At 43.9% G+C, this 23498-nt stretch overlaps 1 pseudogene; it reads left to right on the forward strand.

Moving 5' to 3' along the window:
- The first annotated feature begins 2137 nt into the window (after positions 1-2137).
- The window catches only part of LOC111558683, a 28574-nt pseudogene continuing 7213 nt past the window's right edge, over positions 2138-23498 (forward strand).

A 23498-nucleotide genomic window follows, 5' to 3' on the forward strand; every position in this document is an offset into this window, starting at 1 on the left:
TTTGCCTCTGTATGGGCAGAGAAAACGAACACCAGGAAACAGTGGGCAGAGAAAGGCCAAGAAACAAAGGGCCTGCTTTAGATCTGGCAGATGCTGGCCCAGCGGAATCCAGGTCTTGCGGCTCACAGAGTTCTAGCTGGAAGGGCTTGATCAAATTCCTCCTCCTTCTTCCTATCCCCGTCCAAAACCAATAAACGCTAACAAACAATGGCCATGATGTTGGCAACAGCAAAGCCGTCCTTTTCAAAATCTGTGTTCTATCATTTGCCTTCGATGATTACCAAGGCCTTCTAAATGCTACCAAAAGCTGAGTGACGACTGGAGGGGTGTGGGGGCGGGACGCAGAACTATAGGAATAAGACCAGGTTTCCGAAGGGGCCCTGGCGATTCTGCAGAGGCCCTTCTCTGGGTTTACACAAAGTAGTGGTTGTCATAATTCTGGCAAACACATGTCCTGTATTTTATACAACAGCCCCGATTTAAAATATTTCCCCTTGCCGTTCACGTAAGCACACTCAGCCTGGTCACGTTGCGGGTCCTGATTTTTTCTTGGACGGGTTTGCTCGGAAATACGCTCACCATCTCTTTAGGGCTGAAGTCTCATAAGGTACCGTACCGTTCCTACCATCCTTTGGCAAACTTACTCATAATTGTCACTTCCCGCAGGGGCCCGACGGGCCACGGGTTGCTGATGGGGTCAGGGCTTGGGAAGTCGGCTGGAGGCATAAAGACTTGGCGACTTTGATTTACACGTTTGGAGTCTGTAAAGCACATTCACTCTGGGCTAGTAAACATGAGGTGGATCTTAATTTGGTTTGGGGGTTTTTCCCCCTGGGTTGGCCGACTTGGGCAGTCTACAAATCTTACCGCAGCACACAAAATACCATTAGCACGACCTTCTTAAAATCCATCCTTCTTAAGAAGCATTAAGAAGCATCCATCCTTCTTAAAATCCAGTGAGACAGGGAGCCAATGGTCAGAAGTGTCTCCATGCAAGTCCCCGGAGGATATCACCAGGAAGTGAGAGCTACGTTTGGTGAACTCCACAGGCTCTGGATTGCTTGTCGGTTCTGCAGAGAAAAACCAACATTCCTGTTGACCACACAGCATATTCAGTGTCCTTAATTGGAAGTTTGTCACCGTAACTTGGAGCCCTTCGTCGCCGCCTAATCTTCAGTTTTGCTGGAGGTGCTAAAAATGGGAGGTTTTAGGCCAGCTCAGGGGGAAGAGGTGCTCGCAAAGTTTTGGGGAAAGCCAAAGAGAGAGAGAGGAGAAAAGGATGAATGGCAGGAGGCACCAGAAGTGGAGGGGCGGGGGGCAGAGGAAGGACACACAGGCCACCAGAGCAACAGGTCAGAAATGAGAGACACTCTCCGACTAAAGCCTCAGGAGCAGGATGGGCCCAGGCAAGATGGGGAAGGAGGCCAGTGCAGCCAGGCCTTCAAGCCACACCCCCATCAAATCTCCCCAGCCCAATCTGAGGCTTTAAATATTTCCATTTCTTGGAGCCACATCCCCACCACCTGTGTCTCTCTTTCTCTCCTTGTGAATCCTTTTCTTGCCCTTTCTCCCCGGCTGTCGTATCATTCGCGTACCTCCCCACACACCTTCTGATCCATGCGGGTTCCAGTCGCCACTCTTTTATTACCCTGGGGTGGGGTGGGCCCGGGCCCTTGACCCCCTCAGCTGCTTCTTGAGACCACAGGCATACCTCGTTCTATTGCACTTCACTTCATTGGCCTTCACAGAACTGTGTTTTTTACACACTGAAGGTTGGTGGTGCCCCAGCATCGAGCAAGTCTATAGATGCCATTTTTCCAACAGCATCCGCTCACTTCGTGTTTCTGTGTCACATTTCGGTAATTCTTGCAGTATTTCAAACGTTTTCATTATTGTTGTTATATTTGTAACGGCCATCGGTAATCGGTGACCTTTGATGTTACTATGGTGATTATTTGGGGGTGCCATGAACCATGCCCATATAAGATGGCAACCTTTATTGACAAATGTTGTATGTGTTCTCACTGCTCCAATGAGCAGCCATTCACCGGTCTCTCTCCGGTCTCTCTCCCTCTCCTCGGGCCTCCCTGTTCCCTGACACGAGGATATTGATGGTAAGCCAATTAATAACCCTACAATGGCCTCTAAGTGTTCAAGTGAAAGGGAGAGTCACGTGTCTCACACTTTAAATCAAAAGCTGGAAATGATTAAACTCAGTGAGGAAGAGAAGGCCAAGGCTGCGACAGGCCTAAAGATAGACCTCTTGTACCAGACAGCCAGGGAGTGAATGCAAAGGAAAAGTTCTCGAAGGAAATTTAAAGTGTTGCTTCAGTAAACCCACGAATGATAAGAAAGCCAAACAGCCTGATTGGTGATATGGAGAAGGTTTTAGTGGTCTGGGTTGAAGAGCACACCAGCCACCACATTCCCTTAAGCCACAGCCTAATCCAGGACAAAGTCCAAACTGCCTTCAACTCCTTGAGAGCTGAGAGAGGTGAGGAAGCTGTAGAAGAAAAGTTGGAAGCTGGCAGGGGTTGGTTCATGACATTTAAGGAAAGTAGCCATTTCCCTAACATAGACGTGTAAGGTAAAGCAGCAAGTTATCCAAAAGATCTAGCTACAGTCATGAATGAAGGAGGCTACGCTGGCCAACAGATTTTCTATGTAGACAAAGTAGCCTTATTTGGGGAGAAGATGCCATCTAGGACTTTTATAGCTACACGGGAGAAGTCAATGCTTGGCTTCAAAGCTTCCAAGGACGGGCTGGCTCTCTTGTTAGGGGCTCATACAGCGGATGACTTTCAGTTGAAGCCAATGCTCATTTACCATTTCAAACATCCTAGGGCCCTTAAGAGTTATGCTAAATCTACTCTGTGGTCTATAAACGGAACAACAAAGCCTGGATAACATCACATCTGTTTACAAGCAGCATGGTTTACCGAACATTTTAAGCCCACTGTTGAGAACTATTACTACTCAATTTCTTTCAAAATGTTACTGCTCACTGACAATGTACCTGGTCACCCAAGAGCTCTGATGGAGATAGACAGTGAGATTCATATTGTTTTCCTGCTTGCTAACACAGTATCCACTCTGCAGCCCATGGATCAAGGAGTAATTTCAACTCTTAAGTCTTATTTAAGAAATACATTTTGGGGACACCTGTGTAGCTCAATCGGTTGAGCGTCCAACTGTTGATTTTGGCTCAGATCATGATCCCAGGGTTATGGGATCAAGCCCCACATTAGGCTCTGCGCTGAGTGTGGAGCTTGCTTGAGATTCTCTCTCCCTCTCTCTCTGCCCCTCTCCCCTGCTTGTGTGTGTGTGCACTCTCTCTCTCTCTTAAAAAAAAAAAACACTTTGTAAAGCTACAGTTGCCATAGATAGTGATTCCTCTGATGGATGTGGGCAAAGTAAATGGAAAACCTTCTGGAAAGGATTCACCATTCTAGATGCCATTAAGAACATTCGTGATTCATGGGAAGAGGTCAAAATATCAACATTAAAAGTTTGGAAGAAACAGATTCCAACCCTCATGGATCACTTTGAGGGGTTCAAAACTTCAGTGGAGGAAGTCACTACAGATGTGGTCGAAACGGCAAGGGAACCAGAGTTAGAAATGGAACCGGAAGATGGGACTGAATTGCACCGATTCCAGATAAAACTTGAACAGATGAGAAGTTGCTTCTGATGGATGAACAAAGAAAGTGGTTTCTTGAGCTGGAAACTACCGGTGGCGATGCTGTGATGATTGTTGAAATGACAACAAAGGATTTAAAATATTATATAAACTTAGTTGATAAGACAGCAGCAGGGTTTGAGAGAGTGGACTCCAATTTTGAAAGTTCTACTGCGGGTAAAATGCTACCAGCCAGCACTGCAAGCTCCAGAGAAATCATTTGTGAAAGGAGGGAGTCACTGATGCAGCAAACTTCATTGCTGTCTTATTCTGAGAAACTGCCAGATACCCCAACCTTCAGCAACCACCACCCCGATCAGTCAGCAGCCCTCCACCTTGAGGCAAGACCCTCCACCAGCAAAAAGATCACGACCCGCCAGAAGCTCAGATGACGGTTAGCATTGCTTAGCAACAGATTATTTTTAAATCAAGGTGTGTACATTGTTATTTTAGACATAATGCTCTTCGCATACTTAATAGACTACAGAATGGTGTAAGCATAATTTTTCTATGCACTTGGGAAACTGAAAAATTCATTCGACTCACTTTATTGTGATGGTCTGGAACTGAACTCGCGTTATATCCAAGGTATGCCTGGACCCACATCCTTCCCCTTGGCCTCACCTTTCCTGTGGCCACCGTGCCTCAGACTGCAAGCCCTCCCCTAAAGAAAGCTTACTCTGGTGAGTGCAGGTGGCTGTGGCAGGACCCAGTCTTTTCAGCCACAGTGTTGTCGGTGGGGGGCTTGGGGTCCGGGCCTCCCACTTCGGCAGGCACAAGGTTTGCAGCTCCACACCCCAGGGTTTTTGGCACCCCCTCCTCCATTTCACAGTGGAGACTCCGTGGCCTGTTTGGAATGCAGGTCCCCCTGAGGGCCCCCACCATTGGCTGCCTACTCTAGACTAAGTGACATCAAAATAAAAAGCAGAATATTCCAAACTGTTATTCTTTAAAAAAAAAATACTGTGGAGTGCCTGGGTGGCTCAGTCAGTTCAGCATCTGACTCTTGATTTCAGTTCAGGTCATGATCCCAGGGTCCTGGAATTGAGCCCCACATCGGGGTCCATGCCAAGCATAGAGCCTGCTTAAGATTCTGTCTTTCCCTCTGCCCCTCTCCTAGCTTGCTCTCTCTCTCTCTCTCTCTCTCTCCAACAGAAAAAGTTTTTAATTACCACAATAAATAAAGAAATAAATAATTACTGCAAAGAGGGGCACCAGGGTGGCTCAGTTGGTTAAGCGTCTGACTTCCACTCAGGTCATGATCTCACAGTTCGTGAGTTCGAGCCCCCTATAGGACTCTGTGCAGACAGCTCGGACCCTGGAGCCTGCTTTGGATTCTGTGTCTCTGTCTCTCGGTCTCTCCCCCACTTACACTCTGTCTCTCTCTCTCTCAAAACTAAACATTAAAGGATGCCTAGGAGTCTCAGTCAGTTAAGCCTCCAACTCTGGCTCAGGTCATGATGTCACAGTTTATGAGTTGGAGCCCGGCGTCGGGCTCTGTGCCGACAGCTCGGAGCCCGGAGCCTGCTTCGGATTCTGTGTCTCCCTCTCTCTCTGCCCCTCCCCTATTTGCACTCTGTCTCTCAAAAATAAATAAATGTAAACAAAATTAAAAATAAAAAGTAAACATTAAAAAAAAAACAGTAATTGCTGCAAAGATTAAAAACCAGCTTCCCAAACTTCCCCTCCCTGCACTTAACTTCTTTGGCCGGGGTGAGAGACGTAGGCCCCTTTAATTTCTCTCCTCCGTTGCGTTAACACACAGTTTAATTTAATGTTACCAGAGACTCATCTGGAGTGCAGAGAACGAGATCCAACTCCACAGCCATCACTTATGACTACCAAACATTGGGGAAAACTTCCTTGAAAGTAGATTTTCACACCATTGGGAGCAACCTAGTCCCGAACTGGAAAAACGTGAGCTGTCCCAAACGTTTGCCACCAGCGTCACTGACCTATCCTGTGGGGTTCTGCCTGGAACGACGCCTGGTTCTCCAGAGCCAGAAACAAAGGAAAGGGGGCAATAAGATGAGAGGCTCTCTTGGCCCCCGCGTCCAACTGACCGCTAGCACAGTCCCTAAAGGGTAGAGAAATGCCATTGAATAGGGCCCCGGCTCTACGGCCTGTATTAACAATGGCGCCCAAGTACTGTCTCCCGCTGGAGGGGAGTGGGGGTAGGGCGGGGCAGAGCGTTGGGGGCAAGTCCCCAACAGCTGCACTTTGCAACTGGGGAATAAAGCACCAAGTCTTTGATCTTTTCTTCTTGTCCCTTCGTGTTTAATCTTGGGTTTCTAATTTCCTTTTTCGCCGTATATTTGACCAAGCCAACTACTCCAGGATCTAGCAAATGTTGTAAATAATGTACTACATTTCCTCCTCCAAACCCAAGAGGCTTGGACCTATTCGACCTCTGGTTTTCATGAAATTACCACGGGCCCCGGGGGACTATCTATGTTTTCAAAAGTCATCTGATCATGGAATCTCAAGCTGAAAAGAGCAGTTCAAATCAGCTAGCCCAGCGTCATCATGTTATCGGTGAGGAAGCTGCCGTCCAGAGAGGTTGGGAGGCATATGAAACGTCACAGGCTGAGAGCCAGGACTCCCAGCTCCCATATCATGGTTTTGTTTTGGTTTGTTTTTAAGTAAGCCTTACCCCAACGTGAGGCTCAAACTCATGACTCTGAGATCAAGAGTCAGGTGCTCCACTGACTCAGCCAGCCAGGCGCCCCTATTCCAGGCTTTTGAGTGACACCATACTTCAAGTATGGTTTGAATCCATGCCTGATTATGGGGGAATATGTTTAACAGGCCACAGTCATGCAATGAGCTTTCAGAGAAAATATATATCTTCCATTTGGGATCCAAAGAGAAACATCAGAACTCCCCATCATGTTAGTGATTCGTGAAAACCCAGCCAAATCCCCACGGGCCCTGTTCCACAAGACCTCAGCAAGTGAGAGGTTTCATCTCTGGCCAAAAGTTGCTAGTGGCACACTCCTAGGGGTAAAACCCCAGGATATTCTCCGGGCTGGCCACTCAGTCCACAGCCACTTCTGTCTACACAGAGCCAAAATGGCGACAATGTCGCTAAGAATGGTGTCTCTGGCTCTGCCATCAGCTGTCTCCATGGCTCCCGTAGCTTTCCTGCTTCCTGCCAGAGCTGTTCCTATCTGTGTCCCTCTTAGTGAGGAAGGAAATGGAGGCTTAATAGGGGCTTTCTCACTCTTTGTCAGCCTTGGATAAAAAGAGGGAGCTGACACCATGATCTCCAGTGGTGGCCCTGTTCTGGGAAGGTCTGATGCCACCCAGCTATTTTTTCCTGTACTCTTCAACTCATCCCTTTTTCTCAAGTTTAACCTTCCCTGCAGGTACACATCCTATAATTGTCTCTGGCAGGTGGTGGGGTGCAGGTGACTTTATCTACACTAAGCTGGTGGAACCAAATCTCTTAAACCTTCCCCTTAGGAGAAGGCCATCTGCTTGTGAACTTCAAAGCTGAAAATTACCCGGTAGCAAAAATCTTGGTCTCCAAAATTGACTCATATAGTTCCTTCTTGAGTTAGAACAGCATCTAACCTTGGGAGATCTGGTCTTACCCATCCCATGACCTATCTTGGCAGACTGTTAACTCTCTATAGAGAGCTATAAGCTACACAGGGCTATATACATTATGGAATGATAAACATATGTTCCTACAATACAAACCAACTCACTGCTATTTATTCATTCTGTCAGTATTTGTTTTATGTATTCATTCATTCATTCATTCAGCAAACATTTACATGTCACAGGGATGGCTCCTTGAAGCCTTCCCTGACCAACTCAAGAACCCTTCAACATCCAGGCCTGTCATCACATGACCCTTTTCTTTTCAATCATAGCATTTACCATAATAAGAAATTAACTTACAAAGTGGGTTGCTGTCTTTCTCTTGCAACTACACTGTAGGCTCTTTGAGAGCAGAGGTATTGCTCGTCTTGTTCACAGGTGTATCCGAGCACCTATGTTTCCCCCACTGATACCTAGTGGTTGGCACAGTGCCTGAGATGTAGGAGACAATTAAATACCAATTGAAGGCCATGTAGCCACTTGAAAGAATGGGGAGGACTCAATATGCACCACCATGAAAAGCTCTCCGAGCCAGACCGTCACATGAAAAACAAAACAAAACAAAACAAAATAAAACAAAACAAAACAAATCTGCCTGGTCTGATATCATTTAAATTTTAAGAAAACATTCTTTTTCTAATATATAATTTATTGTCAAGTTAGCTAATATACAGTGTGTACAGTGTGCTCTTAGTTTTGGGGGTAGATTCCCGTGATTCATCCCTTCCATACAACACCCAGTGCTCATCCCCACAAGTGCCCTCCTCAATGCCCATCGTCCATTTCCTCTCCCTCCCCCATGCCCCCATCAACTCTAAGTTTGTTCTCTGTATTTAAGAGTCTCTTATGGTTTGTCTCCCTCTCCACTTGAAACTATTTTTTCCCCTTCCCTTCCCCCATGGTCTTCTGTTAAGTTGCTCAAGTTCCACATATGAGTGAAAACATATGATATCTGTCTTTCTCTGACAGACTTATTTCACTTAGCATAATACCCTCCAGTTCCATCCACGTTGTTTCAAATGCCAGGATTTCATTCTTTCTCATTGCCAAGTAGTATTCCATTGTATATATAAGCCACATCTTCTTTATCCATTCATCAGTTGATGGACATTTGGGCTCTTTCTGTAATTTGGCTATTGTTGAAAGTGGTGCTATAAACATTGGGGTACATGTGCCCCTATGAATCAGCACTCCTCTATCCTTTGGATAAATTCCTAGTAGCGCTATTGCTGGGTCATAGGGTAGTTCTATTTTTAACTTTTTGAGGACCCTCCACACTGTTTTCCAGAGTGGCTGCACCAGTTTGCATTCCCCCCAACAGTGCAAGACGGTTCCCATTTCTCCATATCCTTACCAACATCTGTTGTTTCCTGAGTTGTTAATTTTAGCCGCTCTGACCCGTGTGAGATGGTATCTCAATGTGGTTTTGATTTGTATTTCCCTGATGATGAGTGACGTTGAGCATCTTTTCATGTGTCTGTTGGCCATCTGGATGTCTTCTTTGGAAAAGTGCCTATTCATGTCTTCTGCCCATTTCTTCGCTGGATTATTTGTTTTTTGGGTGTTCAGTTTGGTAAGTTCTTTATAGATTTTGGATACTAACCCTTTATCTGATAGGTCATTTGCAAGTATCTTTTTCCATTCTGTCAGTTACCTTTTAGTTTTGTTGATTATTTCCTTTGCAGTGCAGAAGCTTTTTAACTTGATGAGGTCCCAATAGTTCATTTTTGCTTTTATTTCCCTTGCTTCAGAAACATGTTGAGCATGAAATTGCTGTGGCTGAGCTCAAAGAGGTTGTTGCCTGTGTTCTCCTCTGGAGTTTTGATGGTTTCCTGTGTCACGTTTAGGTCTTTCATCCATTTTGAGTTTATTTTTGTGTATGGTGTAAGAAAGTGATCCACTTTCATTCTTCTGCATGTTGCTGTCCAGTTCTCCCAGCGCCATTTGCTAAAGAGACTGTCTTTATTCCATTGGATACTCTTTCCTGCTTTGTCAAAGATTAGTTGGCCATACATTTGTAGGTCCAATTCTGGGTTCTCTATTCTATTCCATTGGTCTATGTGTCTGTTCTTGTGCCAATACCATACTGTCTTGATGATTACAGCTTTGTAGTAGAGGCTAAAGTCCAGGATTGTGATGCCTCCCGCTTTTTTTTTTTTAACATAACTTTGGCTATTCAGGGTCTTTTGTGGTTCCATACAAATTTTAGGATTGTATGTTCTAGCTTTCAGAAGAATGTCAGCGCAATTTTGATTGGGATTGCATTGAATGTGTAGATTGCTTTGGGTAATAATGAGATTTTAACAATATTTGTTTTTCCAATCAATGAGCATGGAATGTTTTTCCATTTATTTGTGTCTTCTGCGATTTCCTTCATAAGTTTTCTATAGTTTTCAGCATACAGATCTTTTACATCTTTGGTTAGGTTTATTGCTAAGTATTTTATGGTACTTGGTGCAATTGTAAATGGGATCAAGATCTTGATTTCTCTTTCTGTTGCTTCATTATTGATGTATAGAAATGCAACTGATTTGTGTACATTGATTTTGTATCCTGTGAGTTGCTGAATTCATGTATCACTTCTAACAGCTTTTTGGTGGAGTCTTCAGGTTTTCCATGTAGAGAATCATGTCATCTGCGAAAAGTGAAAGTTTGACTTCTTCCTTAGCAATTTGGATGCCTTTTATTTCATTTTGTTGTCTGACTGCTGAGGCTATGACTTCCAACACCATGGTAAACAACAGTAGTGAGAGTGGGCATCTTCGCCATGTTTCTGATCTCAGGGGGAAAGCTCTCAGCTTTCCCCCATTGAAGATGATATTAGCTGTGGGCTTTTCATATATGGCTTTTATGATGCTGAGGTATGTTCCTTCTATCCTGACTTTCTTGAGGGTTTTTATTCAGAAAGGATGCTATATTTTGTCAAATGTTTTTTCTGCATCTATTGACAGGATCATATTGTTCTTAGCCTTTCTTCTATTAATGTGATTGATTTGCAAGCATTGAACCAGCCCTGCAGCCCAGGAAAGGCACCCACTTGATTGTGAATAATTCTTTTCATATACTGTTGAATTTGATTTGCTAGTATCTTGTTGAGAATTTTTGCATCCATGTTCATCAAGGATATTGGCCTGTAATTCTCCTATTTAGTGGGGTCTCTGTCTGGTTTGGGAATTAAGGTAATGCTGGCTTCATAAAATGAATCCAGAAGCTTTCCTTTCATTTGTATTTTTTGGAACAGGTTGAGAGGGATAGGTATTAACTCTGCTTTTTAAAAAAAATTTTTTTTTAATGTTTTATTTATTTTTGAGACAGAGACAGAGCATGAATGGGGGAGGGTCAGAGAGAGAGGGAGACACAGAATCTGAAGCAGGCTCCAGGCTCTGAGCTGTCAGCACAGAGCCTGACGCGGGGCTCGAAATCACAGACCGTGAGATCATGACCTGAGCCGAAGTCGGATGCTTCACCGACTGAGCCACCCAGGCGCCCCAAGTATTAACTCTGCTTTAAATGTCTGGTAGAATTCCCTAGGGAAGCCATCTGGCCCAGGACTCTTTATTGTTGGGAGGTTTCTGATAACTGATGCAATTTCTTCACTGGTTATAGGTCTGTTCAAATTTTCTATTTCTTCCCGTTTGAGTTTTGATAGTGTGTGAGTGTCTAGGAATTTGTCCATTTCCTCCAGATTGTCCAATTTGTTGGCATACAATTTTTCATAATATTCTCTGCTAATTCTTTGTATATCTGTGGTGTTGGCTGTGATCTGTCCTCTTTCACTTGTGATTTTATCTGTTTGGGTCCTCTCTCTCTTTTTGAGAAGTCTAGCTAGGGGAGTTATCAATTTTGTTTTTTCTTTCAAAAAAACCAGCTTTTAGATGCATTGATCTGTTGTACTGTTTTTTTGGATTCTGTATTGTTTATTTCTCCTCTTATCTTTATTATTTCTCTTATTCTGCTGGCTTTGTTTTTGTTTTGTTTTGTTTTTTGGGTTTTTTGTGTGTTTTGTTGTGTTTTTTTTATTTTATTTTATTTTATTTTTTTTTTTTTTTTGCTGTTCTGCTTCTAGTTCCTTTAGGTGTGCTGTTAGATTTTGTATTTGGGATTTTTCTTGTTTCTTGAGATGATAGGCCTGGATTGCAATGTATTTTCCTCTTATGACTGCCTTTGCTGTATCCCAAAGGGTTTGGACTGTCATGTTTTCATTTTCATTTGATTCCATATATTTTTTAATTTCTTCTTTAGCTGCCTGGTTCACCCAGTCATTCTTCAGTATGATGTTCTTTAGCATCAATGTATTTGGAGGCTTTCCAAACTTTTTCTTGTGGTTGATTTCAAGTTTCATAACGTTGTGATCAGAAAATATGCATGGAATGATCCCAATTCATTTATATTTATTGAGGGCTGTTTTGTGACCCAGTATGTGATCTATCTTGGAGAATGTTCCACGTGAACTTGAAAAGAACGTGTATTCTGCTGCTTTTGGATAAGAAGTTCTGAATATGTCTGTCAAGTCCATCTGGGCCAGTGTATCATTCAAGGTCATTGTTTCTTTACTGATTTTCTGCCTAGATGATTTATCTGTCCATTGTTGTAAGTGGAGTATTAAAGTCCCCTGCAATTACAGTATTCTTATCAATAAGATTGCTTATGTTTGAAATTAATTGATCTTTGTATTTGTGTGCTTGCAAGTTGGGAGCATAAGTATCTATAATTGTTAGCTCTTCCTGATGGATAGACCCTGTGATTATTGTATAATGCCCTTCTTCATCTCTTGTCACAGCCTTTAATTTAAAGTCTAGTTTGTTTGATATAAGTATGGCTACTCCAGCTTTCTTTTGACTTCCAGTACCATGATAGATGGTTCTCCATCCCCTCACTTTCAATCTGAAGGTGTCCTCAGGTCTAAAATGAGTCTCTAGTAGATAGCATATAGATGGATCTTGTTTTTTTTTTATTTTATCCATTTTGATACCCTATGTCTTTTGATTGGTGCATTTTAGTCCATTTACATTCAGAGTGATTATTGAAAGATATGGATTTAGTGTCATTGTGTTATCTGTGAGTTTCATGTTTGTGGTGAGGTCTCTGGTCCTTTGTAGTCTTTGCAGCATTCCATTCACAGAGTCCCCCTTAGGATCTCTTGCAGGGTGGGTTTAGTGGCCATGTACTGCTTCAGCTTTTGTTTGTCTGGGAAAGCCTTTATGTCTCCTTCCATCCTAAATGACAGCCTTGCTGGATAAAAGATTCTTGGCTGCATATTTTTCCTATTCAGCACATTGAATATTTCCTGCCACTCCCTTCTGGCCTGCCAAGTTTCAGTGGATAAGTCTGCCACTACCCTTGTGTGTCTACCCTTGTAGGTTAAGGCCCATGGGTCCCTAGCTGCTTTCAGAATTCTCTCTTTACCTTTGTATTTTGCCGGTTTCACTGTGATATACCATGGAGAAGATATATTCTTATTAAATCTTAAGGGAGTTCTCTGTGCCTCCTGGATTTGGATGTCCGTTTCCTTCCCCAGATTAGGGAAGTTCTCAGCTATAATTTGTTCAAGTAAACCTTCCTTTCTCTCTTCTTCTTCTGGAATTCCTATGATATGGATATTATTCCGTTTCATTGAAGCACTTAGTTCTCTAATTCTCCCCTCATGGTCTAGTATTTTCTTACCTCTCTTTTTCTTGGCTTTATCCTATTTCACTTATTCTCCCCTCTGTCTCCTCCATCCTTGCTGTCACTGCATCTAGTTTATTTTTCACCTCTTTACAACATTTCTGAATTCATCGTGACTATTTCTTAGTCCCTTGATCTCTGCAACAATAGATTCTCTCCTGTCTTCTATGCTTTTTTCAAGCCCAGCAATTAATCTTATGACTATTATTCTCAGTTATATTGTTTATATCTGTTTTGAGCAATTCTCACTGTCATTTCTTCCTGGAATTTCTTTTGAGGAGAATGCTTCCATTTTATCATATTGGCTAGTTTGCTGACCCTTATGTGTTTTAACGGCTTGTTATGAGTCCTGCACCTCTGAGCACTACTATATTAATTTTTTTTTCAACGTTTATTTATTTTTGGGACAGAGAGAGACAGAGCATGAACGGGGGAGGGGCAGAGAGAGAGGGAGACACAGAATCGGAAACAGGCTCCAGGCTCTGAGCCATCAGCCCAGAGCCCGACGCGGGGCTCGAACTCACAGACCGCGAGATCATGACCTGGCTGAAGTCGGACGCTTAACCGACTGCGCCACCCAGGTGCCCCTGAGCACTACTATATTAAAAAGGGGTCATACACTGTCCAGGGCCTGGCCCTTCAGGGGATGTTTTCAGAGTGTGTTTCATGCTCTCTGTTGTGACTCTGGTTGCTTTATCTCCCTACTCATAGTGGTGGTTTGGACCTTCCACCAAGTATGCTTTGATTTGTTCATTGAAGTATCCCCATGGCCCACCACGTTGTCCCCGTAGGCCCCTGAAGATGTTTCTGTTACTCTGTAGCCCAGATTCCTGGAATTCCAAGACTTCTGGCCTCCATACTGCTGTGTTTGAGGGATGAGAGAACTTCAGGTCCCCCTACTTCTCTGTCATGTTGACTCTCATTCTTAAGACAACATTCTAAGGGTGCCTCTGTGGCTCAGTCAGTTCGGTGTCTGGCTCTTGGTCTCAGCTCAGGTCATGGTCTTGCAGTTCATGGGGTCCAGCCCCGCATCAGGCTCTGTGCTGACAGTGCAGAGCCTGCTTGGGATTCTCTTTCTCTCTCTCTCTGCCCCTCCCACACTCTTTTCCTCTCAAAATAAATAAGTAAATATTTTTTAAAAAGAAAAAATTCTAAACAAAACTATAGATTTCTGTACATGTATACACCTCTGTAAGTGCATGAAGAAGATCTGGGTACAGAGGAGGGAACACTTGTAAACTCATTCTATGAGGTCAGCATTACCCTGATACTAAAGTCAGACAAAGATGCTACAAAAACCCTGCAAACCAATATCCCTGATGAATTTTGATGCAAAATTCCTCGACAAAATACTAGCAAACTGAATTCAACAGCACGTGAAAAAGATTATACACTATGGCCAGACCGGGTTGATACTTAGAATGCAAGAATAGTTCAGCATATGAAAAACAATCGACATAATACACCACATTCACAGAATGAAGGACCAAAAATCTGCAAGATCATCTGAGTTGAAGCAGAAAAAGCATTTGACAAAATTCAACACCCTTTCATGATAAAAACAATCAATAATCTAGGAACAGAAGGAAATGACCTCAGTATAATAAAGGCTATAGCTAACATCATATTCAGCAGTGAAAGACTGAACACTTTTCCTCTAAGATATGGTTAAAGGTAAAGATGCCTACTCTTTCCACTTCTGTTCAACATAGTACTGGAAGTCTTAGCTAGAGCAATTAGGCAAGAAAAAGAAATAAAAGGCCTCCAAATTAGAAAGAGGTAAAATCTTCTGTTCACAAATCACATGATCTTATATGTTAAAAAAAGTCCTAAAGATTCCACATTAAATAATTGTTAAAACTAATAAGCAATTTCTGCAAAGTCGCAAGAAACAAACTTAACACATAAAAGTCAATTGAATTTCGATAAACTAAACATGACCAATCTGAAAATGAAATTAAGAAGACAATCTCATTTGCATCAAAAAGAATAAAATGCTTAGGAATAAACTTAATCAAAGAGGCAAGAGACTTGTACAGTAAAAACTAAAAAAAAAAAAAAAAAGAATTCTAGAAGAAATCAAAGAAAATGGATTTATTTATTACAAATAAATGGATGACATCCTATGTATATGGATTGGAAGACACAATGTTAAAATGTCCACACTACCCAAAGGGATCTACAGATCCAGTACAATCCTTACCAAAATGCCAATGGCATTTTTTATAGAAATAGAAAAAAAAAAAAAAAGGTAAAATTCATATGGAATCTCAAGGGACCTCAACCAAAATAGTCTTGAAAAAATAAAGAACGGGGGTGCCTGGGTGGCTCAGTCGGTTGAGCTTCCAGCTTCAGCTCAGGTCATGATCTCGTGGTTCGTGAGTTCGAGCCCCGCGTCGGGCTCTGTGCTGATGGCTCGGAGCTTGGAGCTACTTTGGATTCTGTGTCTCCCTCTCTCTCTGCCCCCTCCCGCTTGTGATCTGTCTCTGTCTCTGTCTCTCAAAAATGAATAAACGTTAAAAAAAATTTTAAAGAACGAAAACTCTAAAAGCCCAGAAGAAAGCATAGAGGAAATGGTTCAGCACATTGGATTGGGTAATGATTGTTTGGATATGATGCCAAAAGCACAGGCAACAAAAGCAAAAATAGATAAATGGGACACCAAATTTAAAAACTTTTGTGCATCCAAGGAAATAATCAACAGAATGAAAAACAGCCTATGCCGTGGGAGAAAATATTTGCAAATCATATTTCTGATACAACTCAACAACAAAATAAGCAAATTAAAAATAAGCAAAGGACTTCAACACACAATTCTCTAAAGAAGATACGGAAATAGCCAACAAGCATATGAAAAGATGCTCAACATCAGTAATCATTAAGAAACACAAATCAAAACTGCAATGAGACATCACCTCGCACTCATTAGGATGGGCACTATCAAAAAAAAACAGGAAACAAGTGTTGGCAAGGATGCAGAGAAATCAGAACCGTCGTGCATTGTCGGTGGGAATGCAAAATGGTGCAGCTGCTATGGAAAACAGTACACAGTTCCTCAAAAAATTAAAAATAGAATTATCATAGGATCCAATAACCCCACTTCTGGGTAGATACACAAAAGAATTTATATGCAGGATTTCAAAGAGATATTTGTACACCCGTGTTCATTGCTGCATTATTCACAATAGCCAAGAAATGGAAACAGCTCAAAAGTCCACTGATGGATGAACGGATAAGCCAATGTGGTATATCCATATAATGGAATATTATTCAATTTTAAAAAGGAATGAAATTTTCACTTGTGCTACAACATGGATTACCTTGAAGTCATTATGCTAAATGAACTAAGCCAATCACAAAAGGGTAAATATTGTATGACCAGATTTATGAGATACATAGAGTAGTGAAAGTCAGAGACAGAAAGTAGAAAGGTGGTTGCCAAGGGTGGGAGAGGTGGGAGATAGTGCTTGATGGGCATAGAGTTTCAGTTTTGCAAGAACAACATGTTCTAGGGATCCGCTGTGCAACAATGTAAATATACTTACTGAACTATATGCAGTTGACCCTTGAACATCACAGGTTTGAACTGTAAACGATAAACACAAGTTTGAACTCTAAAGGTCTGCTTATATGCGAATATTTTCCCATAAATATGGTACAGTACTGTAAATGTAGTTTTCTCTTCCTTGTGATTTTCTTAACATTTTCTTTTCTCTAGCTTACTTTATTGTCATACAGTATATAATATACACAGCATACGAAATATGTGTTAATCGACTGCTTATGCTATCTGTAAGGCTTCCAGTGAACAGTAGGCTATTAGTAAAGTCTTGGGAGATTCAAAAATTATATGCAGATTTTTGACTGCACGGAAGGTCAGTGCTCCTAGCCCCTGTATTGTTCAAATCAATTGTACTTAAAGTGATTGAGATGGTAAATTTTATGTCATGTCCTTATAACCACAATTAAAAATAAAATTTAAATTTAAAACAAAACAGAAGGATTTGGATGGATATGGAGGGAAAAAGGAATATGGGAATGAAGAAGAAATACCGTTTTATCTCTATTTTTGTTATAATGAAACTGTTTTCAGGTATTATATAATTAAAATATTTGTTAAAAGCTAAGTGCCCATCGACAGATGAATGGATAAAGAAGATGTGGTATATATATGCACAATGAAATATTACTCGCCATAAAAATAATGAAGTCTTGCCATTTGCAGCAACATGGATGGACTTGGAAGGTATTATGCTAAGTGAAATATGTCAGACAAAGACAAAATGTGGTTTCACTTATATGTGGAATCTTAAAAACAAAACGAATCAGGGGCACCTGGGTGGCTCAGTTGGTCAAACGTCCGACTTTGGCTCAGGTCATGATCTCGCGGTCTGTGAGTTCGAGCCCCACGTCAGGCTCCGTGCTGACAGCTCGGAGCCTGGAGCCTGTTTCGGATTCTGTGTCTCCCTCTCTCTCTCTGCCCCTCCCCCACTCACGCCCTGTCTTTCTCTCAAAAATAAAATCATTAAAAAATTTTAAAAGGAAAAGGAAACAGAAACAGACTCATAGATACAGAGAACAAACTGGTGGTTACTGGGGGTAGGGAGGGTAACATAGATGAAGGGAATTAAGAGGACCAGATTTCCAGTTATAAAATGAATGAGGCACAGGGATGAAAAGTACAGCATAGACAATAGAGTCAGAAATATTGTCACTACTTTGTATGGTGACGGGTGGTAACTAGACTTATCGTGGGGATCATTTTGTAATGTATAAAAATATCAAATCACTATGATGTACCCTGGAAACTCATAAGATATGGTATGTCAATAGAAGCCAAGGCTTTGGGGCACCTGGGTGGTTCAGTCATCCAACTTTGGCTCACGTTCAAAACCTTCTGCTGCCTTTCTACAGGCTCAGCTGCAATATATTCGAAACAATATATTCAAACGCACTGAGCTCAAATAAAGCCACGAAACAGGAGGCGGGAAGAAGTCTTTGAAAGACCCCTCTGAAGATAGTTGATGAGATAACTGAACTAAATATCAAGGAATGCTAAAGCCTTAAGGCTTATTATACGTACACAAAGTGATCTAAAGCAGAGGTGGGCCGGGCCAGACCCCAAGAGCTTGTTCCAAGGTTATTTTCATACAGTCATCAGGTTCAGCCTAACAAAACGATTACATATAAGTCCTTGGAGGGGCCGCTGAATGATGAAGAATGATTTTTAACCAGCATGTTATTTTTTTATGTCAAGTATACATCAGCCGTGCCGGGGAGGGGGTGGTGTTGAGACTTTTGTTCTCTTTAATTCGCCCAGGCGTTTGGGTATACACCATTAATGTGCTCCACCAACCATTCATTCATAGCTAGAATGAACCCCTGTCTCAAAGCCAAACGGACGGGGTTTAAATTCAAGAGTCCAGCGTCCCGTCAAGATATTTATCTAGTCAACTCTTTGTTACCCTCGCTAAGGACAGGAGAAGCATTCACACGGAATACTGAAAGTGCTTTCGGGGGTATGGCCAAGGAATTTTTCTTTTCGGCATTACATTTGCCTTTCTTGTTCTGTTTTCTGTAGGTGGAACAAGAAAACCATATTGCACTCCCAGAGCCCCTCAGGGGCTAGTGTCACAGATGAGAATAGCTGGGGTCCAAGGCCAGCATCGCCGGGGGGCCGGTCATAACGACGATTGCTCACAGGCACCCCGTGCGCTCCTGGCTGTCTCCCACGTCTCTGGGGCTGGCAAAGGAACAACAGCGCAAGGTTGTTTCCAAGAACAAAGTTGTCAGAGACTCTGAAGTCACGGTAGCTCTACTTTGGAGATCTACCCCAGTCGTTCCAGACCCCCGGGAGCCAACCCAAGCAGAACATCTTCATTCAGGAAGCATACAACATTGTTGTTAAAAACACGGTCCTTGAAGCCAGTCGGCCTGGGTCGCAGCTCTGCGACCTTGTGGCCTTGGACAAGTCACTTAAGTTCTCTGTGCCACATCTGTAAAATGGGCATAATGATCGTTGTGAGGAGTAAGTGAGCTCACATATACAAAGCGCTTAGGTTAATCTTAAAGCTCTCAATGTACGTTAGTTCTTTATTAGTTCCTCCTTCCATCCGGTCAGCTTAGCCCATCCAGGCCTCCCCAAGGGCTTCGTGGAGGCTTCAAGTTTCTGGAGGCTTTGCAGCCATGGGCACACTTGTCACATGGTGTTGTGTTGTTTATCGGCCTTCCGCGTTGGATTGGGAGCATCTTGAGAACGGGGTCAGGTCTTATTCATGGTTATATCTCTAGCAGTTGGCAAAGTCCTTGGCCAAAAAGAAGAAAGAAAGAAAGAAAGAAAGAAAGAAGAGAAAAACAATAGTACCTCAGTTAATGTCTTTGAATTAAGCTCTTTTGAGGTTCCCTTAATTCTCAAATTCCTAATTCAGATCTCAGCAGTACCCCAGTCAGGTGCCCCATGTGGCTTATTTCTGAGGTCAGTGACAACATGTCTCACTGTCAGAAACTTCCATAAGTGGCAGGGGACAGTCATGGAGAGTACCACTATTGTCCCATATGATGTCTCCAGCAGAGTTTCACCAAGTGCCAGAGAGAAAACCTAAATAATTACAGCCAATGGGCACCCATTCTTCTGTCGGTTACTTGAGAAATATGTGTTTTCAGGGAGCCTAGGCATGGCGGGTAAGCAATGCCCCCCAAAGATGCCCACATCCTAGTCCCCAGAATCTCTTACCTTCTATGGCAAAAGGGCCTCTTCAGAAGTGATTAAATTAAGGTTCTGGAGTTGGGGGATTATCCCAGATTATTGTGGTGGATCTGATGTCATCACCAGGTCCCAATAAGTGGTAGGCGGGGGAGGGTGGCGGCTGATGGCTCAGTTGGTTAAGCATCTGACTCTTGATTTCAGCTCAGGTCATGATCTCCCGGTTTGTGAGTCCCACATCTGGCTGCACAGAGCCTGCTTGGGATTCTTTCTCTCCCTCTCTGTCTCTCTCAATCTCTCTCAAAATAAGTGGATAAACCTTGGGGGGAAGAAAGGAAAATTCTGAAAAAAAAGAGGGAGGCAGGAGGGTCAGAGTCAGAGAAGCAGATATGGCCTTGGAAGCAGAGGTCAGAGAGAGATTTGAAAGTGCTATGCTTGCGGCTTTGAAGGTGGAGGGAAGGACCGTTTACTAAGAAGACCTGCGGGCATCTTCTAGAAGCTGGAAAAGGGAAGGAAACAGATTCTCTGGTGAAGCTTCCGGAAAGAATGCAGCCCTGTGTCTCCGATCCTCTTCCACAAACTCATTCAATGGTTCCTTATCACCTACAGGATAAAAGTTCAATTACTCAGCATTGCCCTCAAACCTCTGGCCCTAACTTGCCTTTCTGGACTCGCCTTTCACTGTTTCGAGCTTCCACACATGGAGCTTCCTCCTGTGCCCTTGTCTTGTTCTGTGTGGTCCTGCGCCCACCACCTTGTCGCTGAGGCTGATTCCGGGGAGGGGAGGGCTTCTTCCCTCCTTCCCTTCTCGCATCTAGCTGAGGCACTGGCTCCCCCAGTAGGTTACCAGTAACTCCCTGGAGCCCTTCCTCATTCCACCTCACTAGGTGTTCACGCATTTTGTCTATCACCCTAACGCATCAACACAGTGAGGACGGGAGCAAAAAATAAATACACTTATAATAAGGAAATAAGTACATTTTTTTTTTCAGGATGCAGTGGGGGGTTTGTTTTACTTACTTTGGATTGAGAGAGAGAGAGAGAGAGAGAGAGCAGGAGCTGGGGAGGGGCAGAGAGAGAGGAGGACAGAGGATCTGAAGCGCGCTCCGCGCTGACAGCAGTGAGCTCGAATTCATGCACCATGAGCTCATGGCTTGAGTCAAAATCAGAGGCTCAACCGACTGAGCCGCCCAGGTGCCCCAGAAAATAAGTACATTTCTTGAAGATCTCTTCTCTTTCACTTCTCACCACCACCACCACCTCCCCTACACACACACACACACACACACACACACAGCCATACATATAGTAGTCACTCAATAAATGCTGCAAGAAGGAATACGTATTGGGGTCAAACAGCACAGTGAGAGCACTGCAGGGGAACAGTCTGCATAGCTCTCAGACGCTCTTTCCATTCTGCTGAGGAGAAAAGGTGATAGGAACCAAAATTAGGAGTTGCAGAGGGCCGGGGGTTCCAATCCACGTCCTGACACATATTCACTATGTGACTTCAGGCAAGGTACCCAACATCCCTGTGCTGCCTCTTCCTCATTTATAAAATGGGAAGGGTATTGACACCTTCCCTGGTAGGACTGTGGTTAGTCCGATGAGAAAAGTCGTTCAAAGCCCTTAGAACGCTCTCTGGCAGGAAGGAGGCATGTGATGGTGATGAGTGTGCCATTAACAGTATCTTTCCTCCCTAAGCCTTGTCAGCACGGGCCTGTCCCCTTCACCTCCTAGTGGCCTCAGTTTCCCATGTCACCAAAATTTCCAGGGTTACACCTTATTTAAATGTGGGGCGCCTGGGTGGCGCAGTCGGTTAAGCGTCCGACTTCAGCCAGGTCACGATCTCGCGGTCCGGGAGTTCGAGCCCCGCGTCAGGCTCTGGGCTGATGGCTCAGAGCCTGGAGCCTGTTTCCGATTCTGTGTCTCCCTCTCTCTCTGCCCCTCCCCGTTCATGCTCTGTCTCTCTCTGTCCCAAAAATAAATAAACGTTGAAAAAAAAATTTTTTAAATGTACGGAAAAGCCATTTTATTGAAAAATGTTCAGAAACGCTGGAAAGCGTTAAGCAAATGTCACGCATTTTCAGTCCTAGCTATGATTTGATTCCACCAGGTGCCTCTCCCCGGCACCCACCCTCCCCCGCCACCAAAACGGGAATGCCTCAAGGTGATGAAAATTAATAATATCTCAGCAGAAATAAAACTTCTATACATTATAGTAATTTCTGAATCTTTTCCTGACACTGTATATTACAGGGGACTGATTCGTGGAAGAATACCCCTTTTGTGAACAGCCCGAGGGTTTTCGCTGTTATTTTTTAACATGAGATGTGACATCAGGCTCAACGTTGAGACCGGGTGGGAACTTTGTCAAGTTCAACTCATCGCTGCAGCTACTTTGCTCTGTGTTTAATGAGCAGGCGTCCTCCTTTTGAGACAGGCCGAAGTGAACTTGGATCAGACCCTTAGTCCTGGAACAATGCATCCCACCTTTGTTGGAGCCCAAAGAGCTTTTCTGTGCAAAGGCCAGTGTGTCTTAACAAATGGCATTCCGCACATTTTCTCGGCCACGGCTCCAGCCTCAGCGGGATTCCACTGCATTCTTGGCAGTCGGGCTCCTCTCCTCTGGCAGGGGGTCAGCCCGGGGCCACTGAGGTCAAGGAACCTCCACAGGCCGCCCCTGCCTGGAGGAGGCTGACAATGCAAGCCCCCGCCACAGCGCTTCCTGCTTCAGCAGCTCGGGCTCGAATGTGCACAGCTGCCCCCGCGAGAGGGGCTCCCGGCCTGCCGAGGACCGGGCGGCCTCAGCCAGCCCTGGAGCCAGCGAGGAAGCCGAGGGGGAGAGTCTCAATCTTAGTTCATGATTTGAAGGAGGGGAGCCCTGTGGGAAGGGGCCGGGAGGGTTACACTTCCTTAAGAAGCCCTTGCCAGCAGCCCGTGCTGTGGGAAATGCACGAGGGCGCGTGACTGCCACCACGGTCCCGGTCACCGGTCACCACCGGGCCTCCGTGTAAGTGGATGAGGTCCATCAAAAGGCCTCCTGCAGGAAGGAAATGCTATGAGCTGTGATTATGTTTGGGGAGAGGGATTGTGGGTGAGTTTCCTTTTCTTCCTTATATTCACTCTACTTTCTCATTTAACAATGACGTGCCTGCTAGCGTAAGAGCGCTTAACAACTCCACCCTTAAAAGCCACACTGCAGTCCTCGTGCGGAAGAGTTCCCACGGCCGAGGGTTGGGATAAGGGTCTGACTTCCGGAAGGCCCCTTTTAAAATGCATGAGCGTGTGTGGAGTGAGTTGGGGTAGGGGAGTGGGTTTCATGCGCGAACCCATTGATTTCAGAGCCTGGGACCCGTCACACCGTCAAGGAAGAGAGAAGGGCTGGGAGAAGAATTCCAAGTTTTGTAGGGAAAGTTCAGGAAGGCAGCCCGGATACTGTAACCTCAGGGCCTGGCCTTATTTCCTCCTTTGGAAAATGAACAGGTGAGGCCAGCACTGTCCAGTCGGGTCGTGGAGCACCGGAAATGTGGCTGGTCTGGAGTGAGCTGTACGGTAAGTGTAACATACCCACTGGCTTTCAGACACTTAGTATGAAAAAAAAAAAAAAAAAAGAGCGGGAGCTATCTCATTAATAAGTCCAAAAATACTGATTACGTGTTGAAATGATAATATGTTGGTTATAGCAGGTTAAAGCACATATACCACTGAAACCAAGTTCCCCTGTTGTTGTTTTTTTTCTTTTTACCGTGGCTACTAGAAAATTTAAATTGTGCATCTGGCACGCATTGTATTTCTACTGGACGGCGCTGGGTTGCACAATCGTCTTGGAGCTTCTTA

Source organism: Felis catus, chromosome X (genome assembly GCF_018350175.1).
Source record: "Felis catus isolate Fca126 chromosome X, F.catus_Fca126_mat1.0, whole genome shotgun sequence".
In the NCBI taxonomy this organism is placed as follows: Eukaryota; Metazoa; Chordata; class Mammalia; order Carnivora; family Felidae; genus Felis; species Felis catus.